This window comes from Eulemur rufifrons, chromosome 9 (genome assembly GCF_041146395.1).
Source record: "Eulemur rufifrons isolate Redbay chromosome 9, OSU_ERuf_1, whole genome shotgun sequence".
In the NCBI taxonomy this organism is placed as follows: Eukaryota; Metazoa; Chordata; class Mammalia; order Primates; family Lemuridae; genus Eulemur; species Eulemur rufifrons.
In genome coordinates, this window is record NC_090991.1 from 39268727 (window position 1) to 39284533 (window position 15807).

The 15807-nt window shown below is 51.5% G+C and overlaps 1 non-coding gene across 1 annotated transcript; it reads left to right on the forward strand.

The window, feature by feature from the left end:
* Positions 1-9366: 9366 nt before the first annotated feature.
* Positions 9367-9557, forward strand: LOC138392819 (U2 spliceosomal RNA). Its single transcript, XR_011235084.1, has one exon. It is a non-coding gene; the product is annotated as a U2 spliceosomal RNA (small nuclear RNA).
* The last annotated feature ends 6250 nt before the right edge of the window (positions 9558-15807 follow it).

A 15807-nucleotide genomic window follows, 5' to 3' on the forward strand; every position in this document is an offset into this window, starting at 1 on the left:
AGGGAGACACCTGGCGCCCCCTGGACCTACACAGGAAGAACAGGGCCAAAGGCAGAGTGATTCTAAAAGGTATTTATTAAAGGAGGGTTTCTAAGCCCACGCCAAGCCCCTGCGAGTGGATACGGGCAGGTCAGACAGTGGGCACAGCTGCTAAAGCCCGCAGGAGAGGAAGCTGTCAGTGTCCATCCAGCGCTGCTGGGCTCTCTTCCAGCCCCAGCTCAGCACCAGAGCCTGCTCTGCCTCCCAGAGGCCTCTGCTGTCCCCTGGGCTTTGATAGTGCAGAGCAGCACATCAGCAGGGACCCCTCACTTTCCTGTCGCCCAGCTGAAGCTAAGCCCCAGATAACACCTTCCTGCTGGGCTCCTAGTGGAAGTGGTTTCTGTACTTCAGTGAAACAGGAAGGGTTATTTGTTCATTCAACGCGGCTGGGTCTTTATCATTCAGACAGAGGTGGGTAGGGAAAGCTGAATTTGAAGTAGAATGAGTGGAGAGGGGAAATGGTGACAGCTTAGCTGGCTGGGGAACAAGGGGAAGGAAGGAGGTCTGTCTCCAAGCTGAGGCCAAGATGGTGCTGGCAAGAGCATGGAAGTCCAGGGTGGCCAGGCCAGAGCTGCTGTGTAGGTCACCAAATGTAAAGGATTTATATTGTGTTCAATAAACTATACTTAGTGGTGTTCAAAAAAGTCTCCTGGGGCTGGTGGGAGGGTAGTGAGTTATCTCAATTGATTGTTCACGGTCAGTTATAGATCAAAGTCTTTGTTCTACTCTTTCCCCTTCTCACTACTGCACTTGACTAGTCTTTAAAAAAAAAAAAAAAAAAAAAAGCATCCTGAGAGTGGGAAGGGGGCTGGTGGACACTCCTTATTTCATAAACTGTTTCTTTCTTTTTTTTTTTTTTTAAGAGACAAAGTCTCACTCTGTCACCCAGGCTGGAGGGCAGTGGTAGATCATAGATCATGGCTCACTGTAACCTTGACCTTCTGGGCTCAAGTGATCCTCCTGCCTCAGCTTCCTGAGTTGCTGGGACTACAGGCATGTGCTACCTGGCTAATGTTTTTTAAAACTTTTTTAAGAGATGGGGTCTCACTGTATTGTCCAGGCTGGTCTCAAACTCCTAGCCTCAAGTAATCCTCCCACCTTGGTCTACCAAAGTGCTAGGATTACAGGTATGAGCCACCTTGCCTGGCCAAAAATTGTTTCTTAATGTTCAAGTAGGCATCAAGGTCTCTCCACAGGCCTCTGAGCCCCTCTGATAACGTGTCCTGCTTTTCTGGCTTCTGAGAGGTTGCTCATGGGGCTTGTTCTCTCCCTCTTTCTCTCCTTGTGTATCTCTAAGGTCTCTTTCAACTTTAATGTTCCTGTTCTGTACCACCAGCCCCCATTACCCTCCCCATTTGCTCCCATCAGGAAACGTTCGGCCAGGCACAGTGGCTCACGCCTGTAATCCTAGCACTCTGGGAGGCCGAGGTGGGAGGATCGCTTGAAGTCAAGTGTTCAAGACCACCCTGAGCAAGAGCGAGACCCCGTCTCTTAAAAAAAAGAAAGGAAACGTCCCTGGGCTGCACTGAGACGGGGCTCCTTCAGCTGACCACAGGCGTTGCTACACAGGCTACAATAAAATGACCCAGCTGACCCCTCAGACCAGGGTTGTGATCGAGGTGACTGAAGCGGCCTGTCTCATCATGGGGGAAGAAAGGACTTCCCAGGGCTTGCACATTCCTGAAGCCTGACAACCAGGATCCCCCCAGCCCTGCCCCCTCTTCCAACTTGGGCTGGCAGGGGGGATACTTGGGGCCTTCGCAGCCTCTGGGTTGTCTCTGCCGGATGGAAGGTCTGTGAGCCAGGAAGAGAGAGGCCCCCTCCCCTTCCCAGGTCAGGTGTCCCCTGCCCAAGACCACAGCCCCCCTTTCCTCTGAGCTCGTTTCTCTCCATCCCATCCCCATGATCCACTTAACAGCTGAGTGTCCATGGGCCAGCATTGCCCTGGGCTTGGGGGCATCCCTGCCTGCCATCTTTCTGCTGCTGTCCCAGGCCTGCTCCGGTTTGGCGCAACCCCTCCTTCTGCAGCCTGTATCCCCATATGCATGAGACTGGGGGAAGGGGTGATGACGCTAACGACAGTCATAAACCTGAAGCCCCCAACAGACCTATCATTGCTGAGTAAGAGCAGGTAGTAATGGTAGGAGCAGTTGCAGGCACAGGGGGCTTAAGACCAAGTTCTCCCATGGGCTTTGCTGAGAGCAGCATGGAATTGCCTTCCACTGTCTTCTCCCACCTGCTCCATCCCCTTCGTGGGTCCCCCTGCCTACTTCCCAGTCTCATAAAGCTGACCAGTCTCTCGATTCTTTCCAGAAAGAGATCACACTTCATCCCCAGCTAGCCCCCTGTTTGAGAGTGGATGGCTTTTGGAATGGAGATGGTGCTGGGTGGTAAGGAGCTGTGGTTGCTCATCTGCTTTTTCACGATGGCCATTGGGGTCTTAGGTTCGATCTCTGCATCACCATTGCTGCAAGTAATTCGTAGACTGAGAGGGAAAAGAAACAGGAAGCAAAACAAGTTAGTTAGCAGCTTCTGGGCCTGCTGGTTTTAGACATAACAGTGGGCCAGGTGTGGTGGCTCACACCTGTAATCCTAGCGCTCTGGGAGGCCGAGGCGGGAGGATCACTTGAGCTCAGGAGTTCGAGACCAGCCTGAGCAAGAGTAAGACCCTGTCTCTACAAAAATAGAAAAATTATCCAGGTGGCGTGGGGCATGCCTGTAGTCCCAGGTACTCAGGAGGCTGAGGCAGGAGGATCGCTTGAGTCCAGGAGTTTGAGGTTGCTGTGAGCTAGGCTGACGCCACAGCACTCTAGCCTGGGCAACACAGTGAGACTCTGTCTCAAAACAAACAAACAAAAAAAAAAAAAAACCATAACAGCGGTAAGCCCTTCGAGGCCAGAGGAATCAAAGTGAAAGGTAGCAACCCAGTCCTCAACCTAAACATGCTAGCATCAGGTTTTCTTATCCTTTACATCTGTGTCAGAGAAAGCTTTCCAAAGCTTGCACCATTTTATATTCTTAAGAGTTACCTTCCTGGGTTTTGTTTTTTGGTATTGATTGATTGAGAGAGACAGGGTCTTACTATGTTGCCCAGGCTGGAGTGCAGTGGCTATTCACATGCGTGATCATAGCACACTAGAGCCTCAAACTCCTGGCCTCAAATGATCCTTCCTGTCTCAGCCTCCCAAGTAGCTGGGACTCCACGTGCACCACTGTGCCCACCACCCTGGGTTTAATGGCCTACAATGAACCAGACTGTAAATGCTGTCTCCTTTAATTGCCATGTTCAGTCCTCATAGCACCTCTATTGAGAAGGTGGTCTTATCATTCTTACTTTATGAATGGCACTGAGCAATAGGCCCTATGGCTGGCACTGAGCAATAGGCCCTACCCAGACATTTTTACTTTTTTCTTAGAGATGGGGTCTCACTATGTTGCCCAGGTTGGATCCAAACTCCTGGGCTCAAGTCAAGTGATCCTCCCCTGCAACTACAGGTATGCCTCACCGTGCCTAGCTTCCTACCCAGACATTTTTAATGGGGGCAAGGAATGGTGGAATGGGCCATCCAGAAGTGAGTTTGAAATAATTCCGGTTTCTCCCCCGACTCCTGCTAAGGAAACCTTTCTAGACTACACACACACACACACACACACACACACGCTTGCTGTCTCTCTCTCTCTCTCTCTCTCGGTCACTCTCAGACATCAGAGTATCTGTCCTTCACATTCTGTGTGTCACTCACGTTGAGTCGTGAATACCCGGTGGATGTGGTAGGGCCAGATTGGCACGGGCCTCTGAGACCTGCTGAGGAATCCAAGCACAGGTTACTCGGTTTTCCAAGGGTAAAACATGGCAGGGCTAGACTCCTTGTCAGGAGGCCGGGGGAGGGGGGTTCCTACCTAGGGCGAGGCAAACACTGAGCCCATTCTGAAGATTTCCAACTAGAAAGCCATGCTGTGGTTCCCTGTTCCACACCTCACAGGGCTCCACATGTCTGTTAATAAGCCTGCAACTCATGTCCCACCCTCTGATTTCCCCCACCTCCTGTCACCCCTGCCCTGGAAGAGGAGCTGACAGCTTTTCTGCCACCCTCTGGAGAACTTGGCAAGCTTCTGTACAGCCTCAGGTTGGCACAAACCCACCCGAAGAGAGTGGTCACCAAGGCAGAAGAGGCCAAAGGTACTGGGGAGAGTCAGGCAGGGGGGAGGCAGACATGACTGCTGGACTGTAGGGCTGGCGCCGGAGCAAAGGGCTCTCTCAGCACGTCCCCCTGCCAGGCTCCTCACCAGAGTCTGTAAGGGTTTCCTGCCCTGCTTGGAACCTGTTCTTCGGTCCTACGGTGGGGTTGCCCACCAGCCTAACAGGCCCTCCAAGCTGGAGACCTGGCATCTGGGAATCCTGGGGATTGTACTTGGGGGGCTCCTGAGGAAAACAGGTTTGAACACTTTGCTGCATCGGCTGCGGTGGTGGCTGTGGTGGCGATGGCAGTAGCTGTGGCTGCGCCTGTGGTGGCTGCTGCGCCTGTGGTGGCTGCTGCGGCTGTGGTGGGGGCTGCGGTGGTGGCGGCTGCGGTGGGGGCTGTGGCGGCTGTGGTGCTGGGGACTTTGGCTGCTGCGGTGTTTGTGATTTTGCCAGTGATGGGAGTGGCTCCTTTGACTCCTGAGGTGGCTTGCTGGTTTTCTCCAACTGCTGTTCCTCCTCTGGGAGTTTGTTCAGTTCCTGGCAAGAAGCCCCCGGTAAGTGGCATCTTCCTCTCTCCCCACCCAGTCACCCATCTACCAGAGGGACTTCTAGGAGCGAGTGAAGAGAGAGGTGTAGGTGGTGGTGGTGGAGGGCCCTCTCTGATCCCTGGAGTTGGAGGTTGAAGCTGGCCTAGGCTGTCTCCCCTCGCCCACCACAACACCCAAGAACTGTTTCTGGGTGACAGCGGCCCTGGCACAGCCCCTGCCCAGGAAATAGCGCTGTCTCTGAGCGCCTACCTCCTAGCTTTGGAGCTGGCCACGGAAAGCAGTTTTTAGTGAGGGAGGATAAAGAATAACCTTGCAGATGCTTTGAAACAGCACTGTGCAATAAAAATATAATGCCTGCCACATGCATAATTTTAAATTTTCTAATAGCTATGTAAAAAAGAAGAAACAGGTGAAACTAATTTTAATATATTTTATTTAACCCCATATATCCAAAACGTGATCAATGAGACTATGAATGAAATATTTTTTCTTTGTTTTTGTACTAAGTCTTCAAAACCTAGCATGCATTTTGCACTTAACAGCACAACTTGATTTGGACACTAAGTTTTCATCAAAAATATCTGATCTATATTTAGATTTCATAAAATGTACAGTTGAAAAGATAGATTCACATACCCAAGTTGTGCCAAATATGCTTAAAATTTTTCCAGTATGTAGAGTCTTTTTTAAATTTATACTTAAATTACATTTGTATAAAATTTGAAATTTAGTTCCTTAGTCTCACTAGCCACATTCCAAGGGCTCCGTAGCACACAGGCTGGTGGCTACCCTATTGGACAGCGCAGCTTTAAAAACTCCCAGGCCTAGAACCCTGTCCTCCCCCAGTCTAATACAACAACAAAACTTGGTCAAGTGGTAGCATCCCCACCTCCACACTCACGTACAGTTGATTCAAGAGAACCCCAAATGACCTTGACCATGCTTTCCTCCTACCCCCAGAAAACAACATTCACCAGATAGTAGGTAGCCTCCTAGGGGTCTGTCTTCCTTCCCCATTCCTTTCCTGCCCCAGGAAGGACCCAGACGAACCTGGCCCCTCTCATGTACCTGCTCTTGCTGCTGCTGCTGCTGCTGCTGCTGCTGGGCCATCAGCCACCTCCTCTGGTCCAAAGCCATCTGCCTGCGCCTGGCCTCCCAGTGGTAGCCGCTACCCATGACGGTGGGATAGTGGAAGGCCCCAGGCAGGGGTGGGAATGGACAGAGCCCAGGCCACTGCCCCACTGCCACCTCCACCTCTGTTTCCTCCCACCCCAACTCCACTACCTGTAGCCAGAACCACCTCACAATGTGGCCACTACCGGGGCAACTGGGCAGCACCCCCTCACTGCCCCACCTTGTTGGGGGAGGGAGATGTTCTTCCCAAGGCTCCTAGGGGACATCCGTGAAGCACCTTTCTCTCTAGGGTCCTGACCAGATAGAAGACACTTTCTCACCTTAGCTTTGAGTCTCGGTGGGCCCCAGGGACAATTCTACAATAAAGTCTACTCACTTTTCTCTGGCTTCTTTCCCCCTCTCTTCCTAGAAGGCTCCCAACCTCCTCCTCTGGGCTTGTGCTGACTGCTCCCCTGCAGGTCTCTGGAATTACCTATTCCTCACTCCTCCATCTACCTTCCTCCCACTCCCCCGCATAAATGCCTATGTTGAGTCAGAATGGAAGAAAATACAAAACCCAGCTAATCTTCACTGAGGTCTGAGCCCCCCACCAGAAGGCAAAGTGGCTTCTTAGCAAACACCCTAATCCTGGAGGTTTCTATGCTGGGCTCAAGCCTAGTGTCTACCTCTTCCTATGACGCTGGAGACCCTACCTAAACTGTCTAGGCCTCAGCTTCCTTGCTTGTAGGATAAGAGCATTACTTGTTACCTTCCTCACAGGGCTCGTGTAAGGACCAAATGGATTAATGGATGGGAAATACAAAAGATAAAGTTGTTTAGCTACAGGTTGGTATTATTTATTATCCTGCCTGACTCTTCCAGGGACTTGTGTTCCCAGTAGGTGGAATGACCAGGTGAAGAGACCATTCCCTGAAGCCCAAGAAGGCTTTTTGAGGGTGGAAACCGTGTACTTAAAATCACACCAAGTAGATTATTGACCTACCTTCTACATATACATATATTTATCCACAGATACACGTCTTTCTGGAAGCAGTAAGCCTCAGTACAGCTTCAGGCCTGGGGGCAGGAGAAGGGTGGGTGAAAAGGAGGCTCCAAACCCAGCTCCAAGTACAGTCTCCAGTGTAGTGGGGATTGGGGTGGGGGCCAGCCCTTGAATCAGGGAACGGTTTCCAGGACAGGTGGTCAATTGTAGCAGCCAGTGTAGTGGAGTCGGCTTGGGCCCTGGAGTCAACTGGACTCAGGTTCTATGCTGGCTGTGTCACCTTATTTCATCCTGCCGAACCCTCAGCTGGAGTTGCCCCAAAAGCAGTAGCAGGGGAATTCCCAAAAGGGAGCGCCCCAAACTGTGCCAAGATGGGATTCCAAAGAAAGAAACACTAAAGGCCAGGGTGATCCATCCAGAGTGTTTATTAGGAGAACTTACACATATGGAGTATAGGCTACAGCAGTCCTTGAGATGGAGAATTAGAGAAAAGGGGTGTTCTACTCAGGTATGTCCACAGTTTGCAGGTCAGAGTATGGAGTTTATGTGAAGATTAAAGGAATTTGGCTTAGGGCCGGGGACAGGTTTTTTCCAGTAAATTTAGATGCCTTTATGAATGCATGGGAATGTTTAAGGGCCGAGTTTGAGTTCAAGCCTGCTGGGAAAAACCTGCAGCTGGCTGGGTTATAAAATGGTCAAGGCACTCTAGTTTTTTGGTCAGGACACAGAAAGAAATCAGGGGGAACTGGGAGACCTGACATACATACTAACTGGGGGAACCTGGGCAGGTTACTCCAAGCCTTTGCTGTAGAGGTTGTTGGAGGACCCCAGAGAATGCTTAGACGTTTGCCTGCCCTCACCAGCTGCTGTTCTTAGGGGTGCCGAGTCTTGCTAGATCTCCTCCTCCTCTTGCAAAGTTCCTTCTCCTGCCAGCACCCAGGGATGCCATCTGCAACACTAGCTATAGGAGGGTTTCCAGATGCAAAAGATGAAATTGAGGGTTGTCACTGGATATTTATCTCCAAAGCGCATTTAACAAACTAAGCCTAAAAGTATTTAGATGAAAAACAGTGATAGTAAGAGGAAGAAAAAGGCACTTCAACTATCTCAATAACTAAATGGGCAAAGGAGGAAGTGGGTTCTTTTTGGCATCTCTTCCTCTCTCCTCCTACTACCCTGGAAGGAACAGAAATCAGATCGGGAGGTGCTTAGGGTGTAGGAGGGGGCTTGGGCTGAATTTGGGGAAAAGTCTCCACCCCCGAGCCAGTCCTCATGCCAAAGGAGGAATTTTCAGAGTGATTCTGCCAAGATTGTGTCCTCTCCCTTCTCATGTCCCTTTCTGAGCCCCTTCTTCCTGTCCTGTGCACACTGCCTCTCTCAATTCCACCTCTGGCCTCAGACTTCCCTCCAGCTATAGGGTTCTACTTCACATTCCTGTCTACTCCTTAGAGTCTTAATCTGAACTCACATTGGCCCTCAGGGAACTAACTTCCCATGCTGTCACTGACTGTAACCACTTCCATATTTGCATTTTAAAATAAATCCTGTTATTATTCAAAACCCAGAGTCTTTTGTTGTGAAAAGAGCAAAGTGTGGTTAGAAGCTTGGGCCTGGGCATGGGTGGGTAAGTCCTGTGATATACCAGCTGCATTATTTACTGGTTGTGCAAACTTGGTCAGTTGCTCCACCTTTCTGCTGAGTTTCCTGACCCTCAAAGTAGGGGTAATAATACCTCCATCCTAGAGGTATTGGGATATTAAAAGAAATAATCCGGCCGTTTGTGGTGGTAGGCACCAAGGTGGCTGGTCCAGGTGGCCACCCCAGTGGAGGAGCTGGTCTCAGGGGGGCGGGAAGCAGCAGACTTCGCAGAACAGTTCCCCTGATACTCAAAGAGCAGGAGGCAATGGAAGGCCTCCGTGGAATTCATCCTGTGTCACCTACCCAAGTCCCCGGCCCGACTTGTCGCTGCGGCCCGGAGGGGGGCGCTCGTCGGGTCCCGGCGCCGGCGCCGGGCTGAGTCCTCGGCCCAGGGCCAGCCGGCCGGCGGGGCCCTCCTGGGTTCGCAGACAGGACCCGACCGACGGCTTCCTTCAGAAGCGCTCGGGCCGCCCTCCACCGCCGCCCTTCCGCGGGGCGCTCCCGGTGGGTGGCGTGGAGGGGCAGGGGCGGGCGCCGCTCCCGCCCGGCTTCTCCAAGCCAGGAGCCGAGCCCCAGGCCGGGAAGCGGAGCGCCGCAGCCACGCCGACGCGCGCCGGAGTGGGCGGGCCATGCAAATGCGAACGGCGCTCCCGCCACGGTGCAGACAGAGATGTAAGGATTCGCGGGAGAACGTAGACGACGCACAAATGTGCGGAATAGCCTGGTGTTTTCCATGGGCGCGCGGAGAGAGGCAGGGGGAGGTGGGTCGCGCGAGCCGCGGCTCGCCGTGAGTGTAATGTGGGCGGTAGCAGGGCGCTGCCGGCGAGGCGGGGTCGGTCGGCATCGCTTCTCGGCCTTTTGGCTAAGATCAAGTGTAGTATCTGTTCTTATCAGTTTAATATCTGATACGTCCTCTATCCGAGGACAATATATTAAATGGATTTTTGGAGCAGGGAGATGGAATAGGAGCTTGCTTCGTCCACTCCACGCATCGACCTGGTATTGCAGTACTTCCAGGAACGGTGCACCCCCTCGGGGGTTCAAAATGTTTGGTGTTTAACGGTAGAAAACGTTCTTCAGCTTGGTGTCTTTGTGGCAGTTAGTTTTCTTGTTGTTGTTCTTGGCGACAAGAAACTTGTAGTTTTTGTTGTTTTTCGAGTGCTTCTTTACGGTTCTTTTTGCGCGAGTTGAGGGGCGTGGCTGTGCCGAGATTTTGTGACTGACGAGACGCAGTAAATGTCTACACCCTTAGTACTCAGCTATGTTTTCTTTTCTGTGGGGAACGTACACTACCTCTTCAGTAATGGATGCACCTTTTGCCACTCTCCCCCTGTACCACAGCGGGATAGTTCGCTTGTGGTTTCACGGGGGCGGAGGGGGGACACGGCCGCGAGTTAAGTAGTGGGGGGTCCAGTTTCTCAACTGGGCGCCTCACCCGTTCCTTCCACATAGTGTGCGCATGCCAGCGCAGACACAAGGACTCATCCTGTCACTCTATGGCCCTGGACGCCAGTCATCACAGACAAGTCCAGGCCTCCCTCTCCCCTCTCGCTGCTCCCCATCCCCTGAAACTCTCAGTCATCTATCAAAGCTCTCATACATTTAAATGCCGCCTCTTCTCTGACGGTTTTCTTCCTTCACCTGCTTTGACCTCGCCTTCTGGCCGCTGGCTGTTTTCTCTTCCCCACCCTTCGGTCCTGCTGCTGGCCCTGTGGACAGGGGTAGACAAGCTGTTCCCCTTGTCCTTGTTGCTGCTTCCAGAACATTCTCCCTCAGCTGATCTTGAAATCCCTGCAGCTCTGCGTCTTCCGACCACCTTCCTATAAATAATACTATGCTTCCCGATAAAGCCATCTAGTAACCCCACCCCAAGTCGTGCCTTGAAGGTTTCACCTTCTGGCTCATGCTTGCTCTCTGGAACACGACTTTAGTCATTACTGGCAGTGATCCTATGTGGGGCGCTGGGGTGGGGAGTGGGGGATGGCTCTCTACTGGGGACCGCTAAGATCTAAACCTAATGCAGGGGGAAATAAATCATTTCTTTGATTGTGATCCACCATTAGTAGATTTTGACCTTTCCACCAAAATCCCAATGGTGGTTCCAAATCAGGGGTGAAGAAGAGGGGCCCATGGGGGCCGAGGTCCTCCATACCAGGTCTCTATTAAGATCCATGAGGTTGCAGTTCCCTTGTCTCAACCTACAGCAGGAGGCTTCTGCCCGGGCAAACGGTATAATGAGGGACGGTTCCTGGCGGTGTTAGTTAGGTCCGGAGCCCAGAGGGAGACACACAAAGCCTCAGGTGTGGCAAAACGCTGTTTATTTGAACATCTGGGTGCAGATGGGTGGAGGCCGAAAAGAGGGTCCACGCGAGGAAGGGGAGAGCCTTCAGTTTTATAGAGGGTTTTTCAGGGGGGCGTAGAGTAACTGGGCCAGAACAGCCACTGTAATGAATTCTCATCAAACAGCTAGTTGCTGGGACCCCTGTGTCAGTCACATCCTGCAACTTTAGTGCCATCCTTATCAGGAGGGATAAGGAATAGCGAGTTCCCCTCTGGCATTCCATTCCTCTATCTCCCTAGGGGGTCTGGCAAAGCCTACATGCCTAATAGGTGGACATACACAAGGTAGATGTATTCAAGAGCTGGCAACCTGGAGATGGCAGACTCGTGTCAAAAAGGCCATCTCAAATGCCTGAGGGATTTTAAAGGGGAAGCAGTTGTGGCAAGTTGTGTGCCTATGCGCAGGTGGAGTCATCTCGAGTAGTGGCCGTGTGGTGGTCTGGCTGGCGTAGCCAGACTGCATCAGAGTAGCTAACTTCTCATCATTTTCCTCCAGGGTGAGGTGGGAGGTGGGGGAGTCCTGCAATCTTGGCTTCAGTTGGCTGGTCCAGGCCAGTTCCCGGGAATCCTTAAGCAAGCACACAATTAGGCATTGAAAAAGGAAGTTAGGCCGGGGACGGTTGCTCACCCTAGCACTCTGGGAAGCCGAGGCAGTCAGGAGCTCAAGACCAGCCTGAGCAAGATTGAGACCCTGTGTCTACTAAAAATAAAAAAAATTAGCCAGGCGTGGTGGTACATGTTATAGCCTAAGATGCGAGAAATGACCACCTAAAGACCGAATTGAGCCAAATTAGGAGTCTTTATTAGCTGGCCAGCGACCACTCCCTGTCCTGGGAAAGTCCAGAGACAGAGAATGGCCCCGATCTTAAAGTGAGCAGGGGTTATATACCTTCACCACTAACAATACTAACAATACACATACGGCTAAAAACATGTTGATTACAATAATTCATAAGCAAGCAAACTTACAGAAGCAAATAGCATCCGTTAAATCAAGGAACATTTCCTTGAGGAACATCCAAGGAACATGTTTCCAAGGAACTGCCAAGTGTAGTACAATGTAACTATACACACCTAATGATTTTTTTTTTTTTTTTTTTTTTTGAGACAGAGTCTCACTCTGTTGCCCAGGCTAGAGTGAGTGCCGTGGCGTCAGCCTAGCTCACAGCAACCTCAAACTCCTGAGCTCAAGTGATCCTCCTGTCTCAGCCTCCCGAGTAGCTGGGACTACAGGCATGCACCACCATGCCCGGCTAATTTTTTTCTATATATATTTTTAGCTGTCCATATAATTTCTTTCTATTTTTAGTAGAGATGGGGTCTCGCTCTTGCTCAGGCTGGTCTCGAACTCCTGAGCTCAAAAGATCTGCCCACCTCGGCCTCCCAGAGTGCTAGGATTACAGGCGTGAGCCACCTCGCCCGGCCCACACCTAATGATTTTAAACAATCACTTACAAGTTAATCACTGTATAATTTTTTTTTCTGTTATTCATGTATTTTTTTTTTTTAACTTTACACAACAGTGAGTCCGTACACAAGATGGCTGCACTAGCCTGCATACAAGATGGCTTCACTGTGGCTCACAGAGCTATACTGATTACTGTGCCTCATCACAGTGCACACCTGTAGTCCCAGCTACTTGGGAGGCTGAAGCAGTAGGATCTCTTGAGCCCAGGAGTTTGAGGTTGCTGTGAGCTAGGCTGACGCCACGGCACTCTAGCCTGGGCAACAGAGCGAGACTCTGTCTCTAAAAAAAAAAAGAAAGAAAGAAAGAAGCCAGAAAAAACCCACAAAGTTATTAGTTAGTTTTAAGATGGAGTGACTGTTACATCATGAGCTTGCCCAGATGTTGGGCAGAAGGGAGGAAAGATGGCTCAGGCTTAAAAGCTCTCAGCAGTCAAACATCAAAAATGAAGTCAGGAAAATACTGCATGATCTCACTTGCATGTGGAATCTTTTAAAAAAAATTTAAAAGGTCAAATATACAGAGATAGAGAGTAACACAGTGGTTACCCTGGGCGGGGGTGGGGGGGTGGGGAGGGAGGAAACGGAGAGATGTAGGTCAGAGGGTACGAAGTAGCGGATAGGTACAATGAACAAATCCAGAGATCGTGAGGACTGTAGTTAATAAAATTGTATTGTGTTAGGGATTTTTGTTGATTTTATGACTGTGCCTGTGCATAGCGACTGCACTCCGGCCTGGGCAACATAGTGAGATCATGTCAATAGATAAATAAATAAATGAATAAATTTTTAAAATCTGAAAAGATCTGGAACCCGAAATACATCTGGCCCTAAGGATCCAGCATGGGAGTGAGGGAGGAGAGCCGTGAGACCTCAGAGTGCCCGAAACCAAGGAAAGAGAAGATTTCGGGAAGGAAACTTCAGGGGCCCTCAGCTCTGGGGGCTGAGAGGAAAGAGGGTACTAGCCAGGGGATGGGGTTACAAAAGGCATGTCCAGGGAGTGGCTAGGAGAGGGACTGGTTGGGTCCACCCGGCTTCACCTCTGCCCCACAACCCTCTCCCTCCTCACAGTCTGGCTTTTGGTCTTAGCGCTCCATGGGCACTGCTCCCTCAAGGTCAGAGTACCTCCCAGTTGTCAATCCCAGGGGACCTGGAGTGGAGGACACTGCTCTCCCCAGCTGGCAGGGGACCCGGCAGCCTTCTGGTGCCTGAAGACCGAAAACCTTAGGAGCACCTGGCGCTGGCAGCCTTGGCATGAGCAGGGCAGCCAGAGGAGGAATGGAGGAGCATGACAGGTGTTCCTCGCTGACCACCGGGACGAGGTCATGTTCACCTGTGTGGCCCCAGGACCTACACCGTGACGGTAGGGGCACAAAGGTGAGTACAGAATCAAAACGTTTAAAAAAACAGCCAGGATATCAGAAGATTTTTTTTTTTTTTTTTTAAGGAAAAGTTCAGAAATAGACCTAAACGCATATGAAGGATTTTATTATATGATAAAGGTGGCGGTATCTCAAGCTGCTGAGAAGATGGGCTATAGCCCATGCTGGGGCAAGTGGGTAGCCATCTAGAAAAAATATAGTTGGATCTATGCCTGAAATCATACACTAGGACAAGCAGGTTAGAGATGTAAATGCTGATGGATGGATGGATGGGTGGATGGATAGATAGATAGATTCAAAGGGCAGGGGGAAAAGGATCTGAGCAGTCAGCTCAGAGAAAAGAAAATAGTGGATCTTAGGCATATAAAAAGGCCTGACATGGTGGCTCACACCCAGCACTTTGGGAGGTAGAGGAGGGAGGATCCCCCGAGGCCAGGAGTTTGAGGCTGCAGTGAGCTATGAGCATGGCACTGCACTCCAGCCAGGGCAGCAGAGCGGGAGGCCCTGTCTCTAAAAAAAAAAAAAAAAACAAAAAGTGCACAACCTTACTGCCATAAGAGATACCATCACTTATTATGCAAAAGTTTGATAACGTGATGATTGGGCAAGGCTATAGAAAACAGGCACTGGTTGGGAATGCCAGCTGTGCTCTTCAAGTCATTGTCACTGGCTCTTAATTCCCAACTGCCTCACAGAGAGGTAGTGGGGAGCATGATTTAGCAGCGCCATAGTGAGGGTACAGGACACTGGGACAAGGGATCACCAGGCGGCCATGCCCTGGTGCTGGCAGAACTTTTGCAAACTCTTTGTTCTGTGAACGTTGAGGTGAGCTGGCCGAGGGGGACTGACTCACAGTCACCCAACTCACAAGAGGCCGGTGCATGAACTAGAATCCTAAATCGGTAATTTGCAATGGAAGATGTTCCTTTGCCATGACAGAACATGCATGTCTGCAATTTGGGGAACCTGGTTCTGAAGCTAGGATATTAGGATTTCCATCTTGCAGGGGAAGAGGGTAAACTACAGAGAAGTGACGTGCCTAAGAGATTTCCCCTTGTCCTGGATCCTTGAAGGTATACTGTATGCAAGGCATTTCTCGGGGATCTCAAAAAGTTATGTCTGATCCTTTCTCTTTTTCTTTCTTTCTTTTTTTTTTTATTATTATCCCATTATTCCTAGAATTTTTTTCTTCTTTCTTCTTTTCTTTTTTAATGTCTGTGTGATAATTTCTCGTCTCATCTGCCATTCACAGCTAATACACGGAAGCCAGAGGAGTTAAGCAAGGAGTGCCATCCCACCCTAGGTCGCATGGCCATTCAGGGGCAGACAGGGGTTAGAATCCAGGTCTCCCGAGTCCGTGCTCTTCACCGCTGCAGTGGACAGCCTCGCTCCTGCCTCTCCGCAGACAGAAGACCCGCGACTCAGGCTCAACACTGTGTCTCCTCGTGGTGCCGGACACACTAAGAACAAATTCTTCTTCTCTAGAGGTGGATGGAGCAGCGGAGGAGATGGCGGGGCCAGGCACGTCGGTTCTTACCCTCCGTCTGCGCGGTCTCAGGCAGGCCGCTCAGCCGCTCAGCCTCACCGTCTCCGTCCGCAGGGTCACTGTGCAAGTCCGTAAGGAGGAGAGCACTCCGCGCAAAGCCCGGGCCCAACAACCACCGCTTCCCACCGCGGGGTCTCCAGGTGCCACAGCTGCTCAGGTGTTTCCGTTGCCCAGCCCCGACCTCTCCCGGGGAGTCTGGTCGGACACCGGGAGTCCACACCACAGTGTAGACGACGACGTCACGGTCGCCTCCTTGGCTCCGCTTCTGCTCCTTCTAGCCGACAAGGTAGGCACGGATGTTTCCACTACTCAGCGGGGAAATGTGCCCAAGTCCCCCGCCGGCAGGGCAGGGCAGGCCGGGGCAGGGCGGAGGCCCGACTTGTCGCTGCGGCCCGGAGGGGGGCGCTCGTCGGGTCCCGGCGCCGGCGCCGGGCTGGGTCCTCGGCCCAGGGCCAGCCGGCCGGCGGGGCCCTCCTGGGTTCGCAGACAGGACCCGACCGACGGCTTCCTTCAGAAGCGCTCGGGCCGCCCTCCACCGCCGCCCTTCCGCG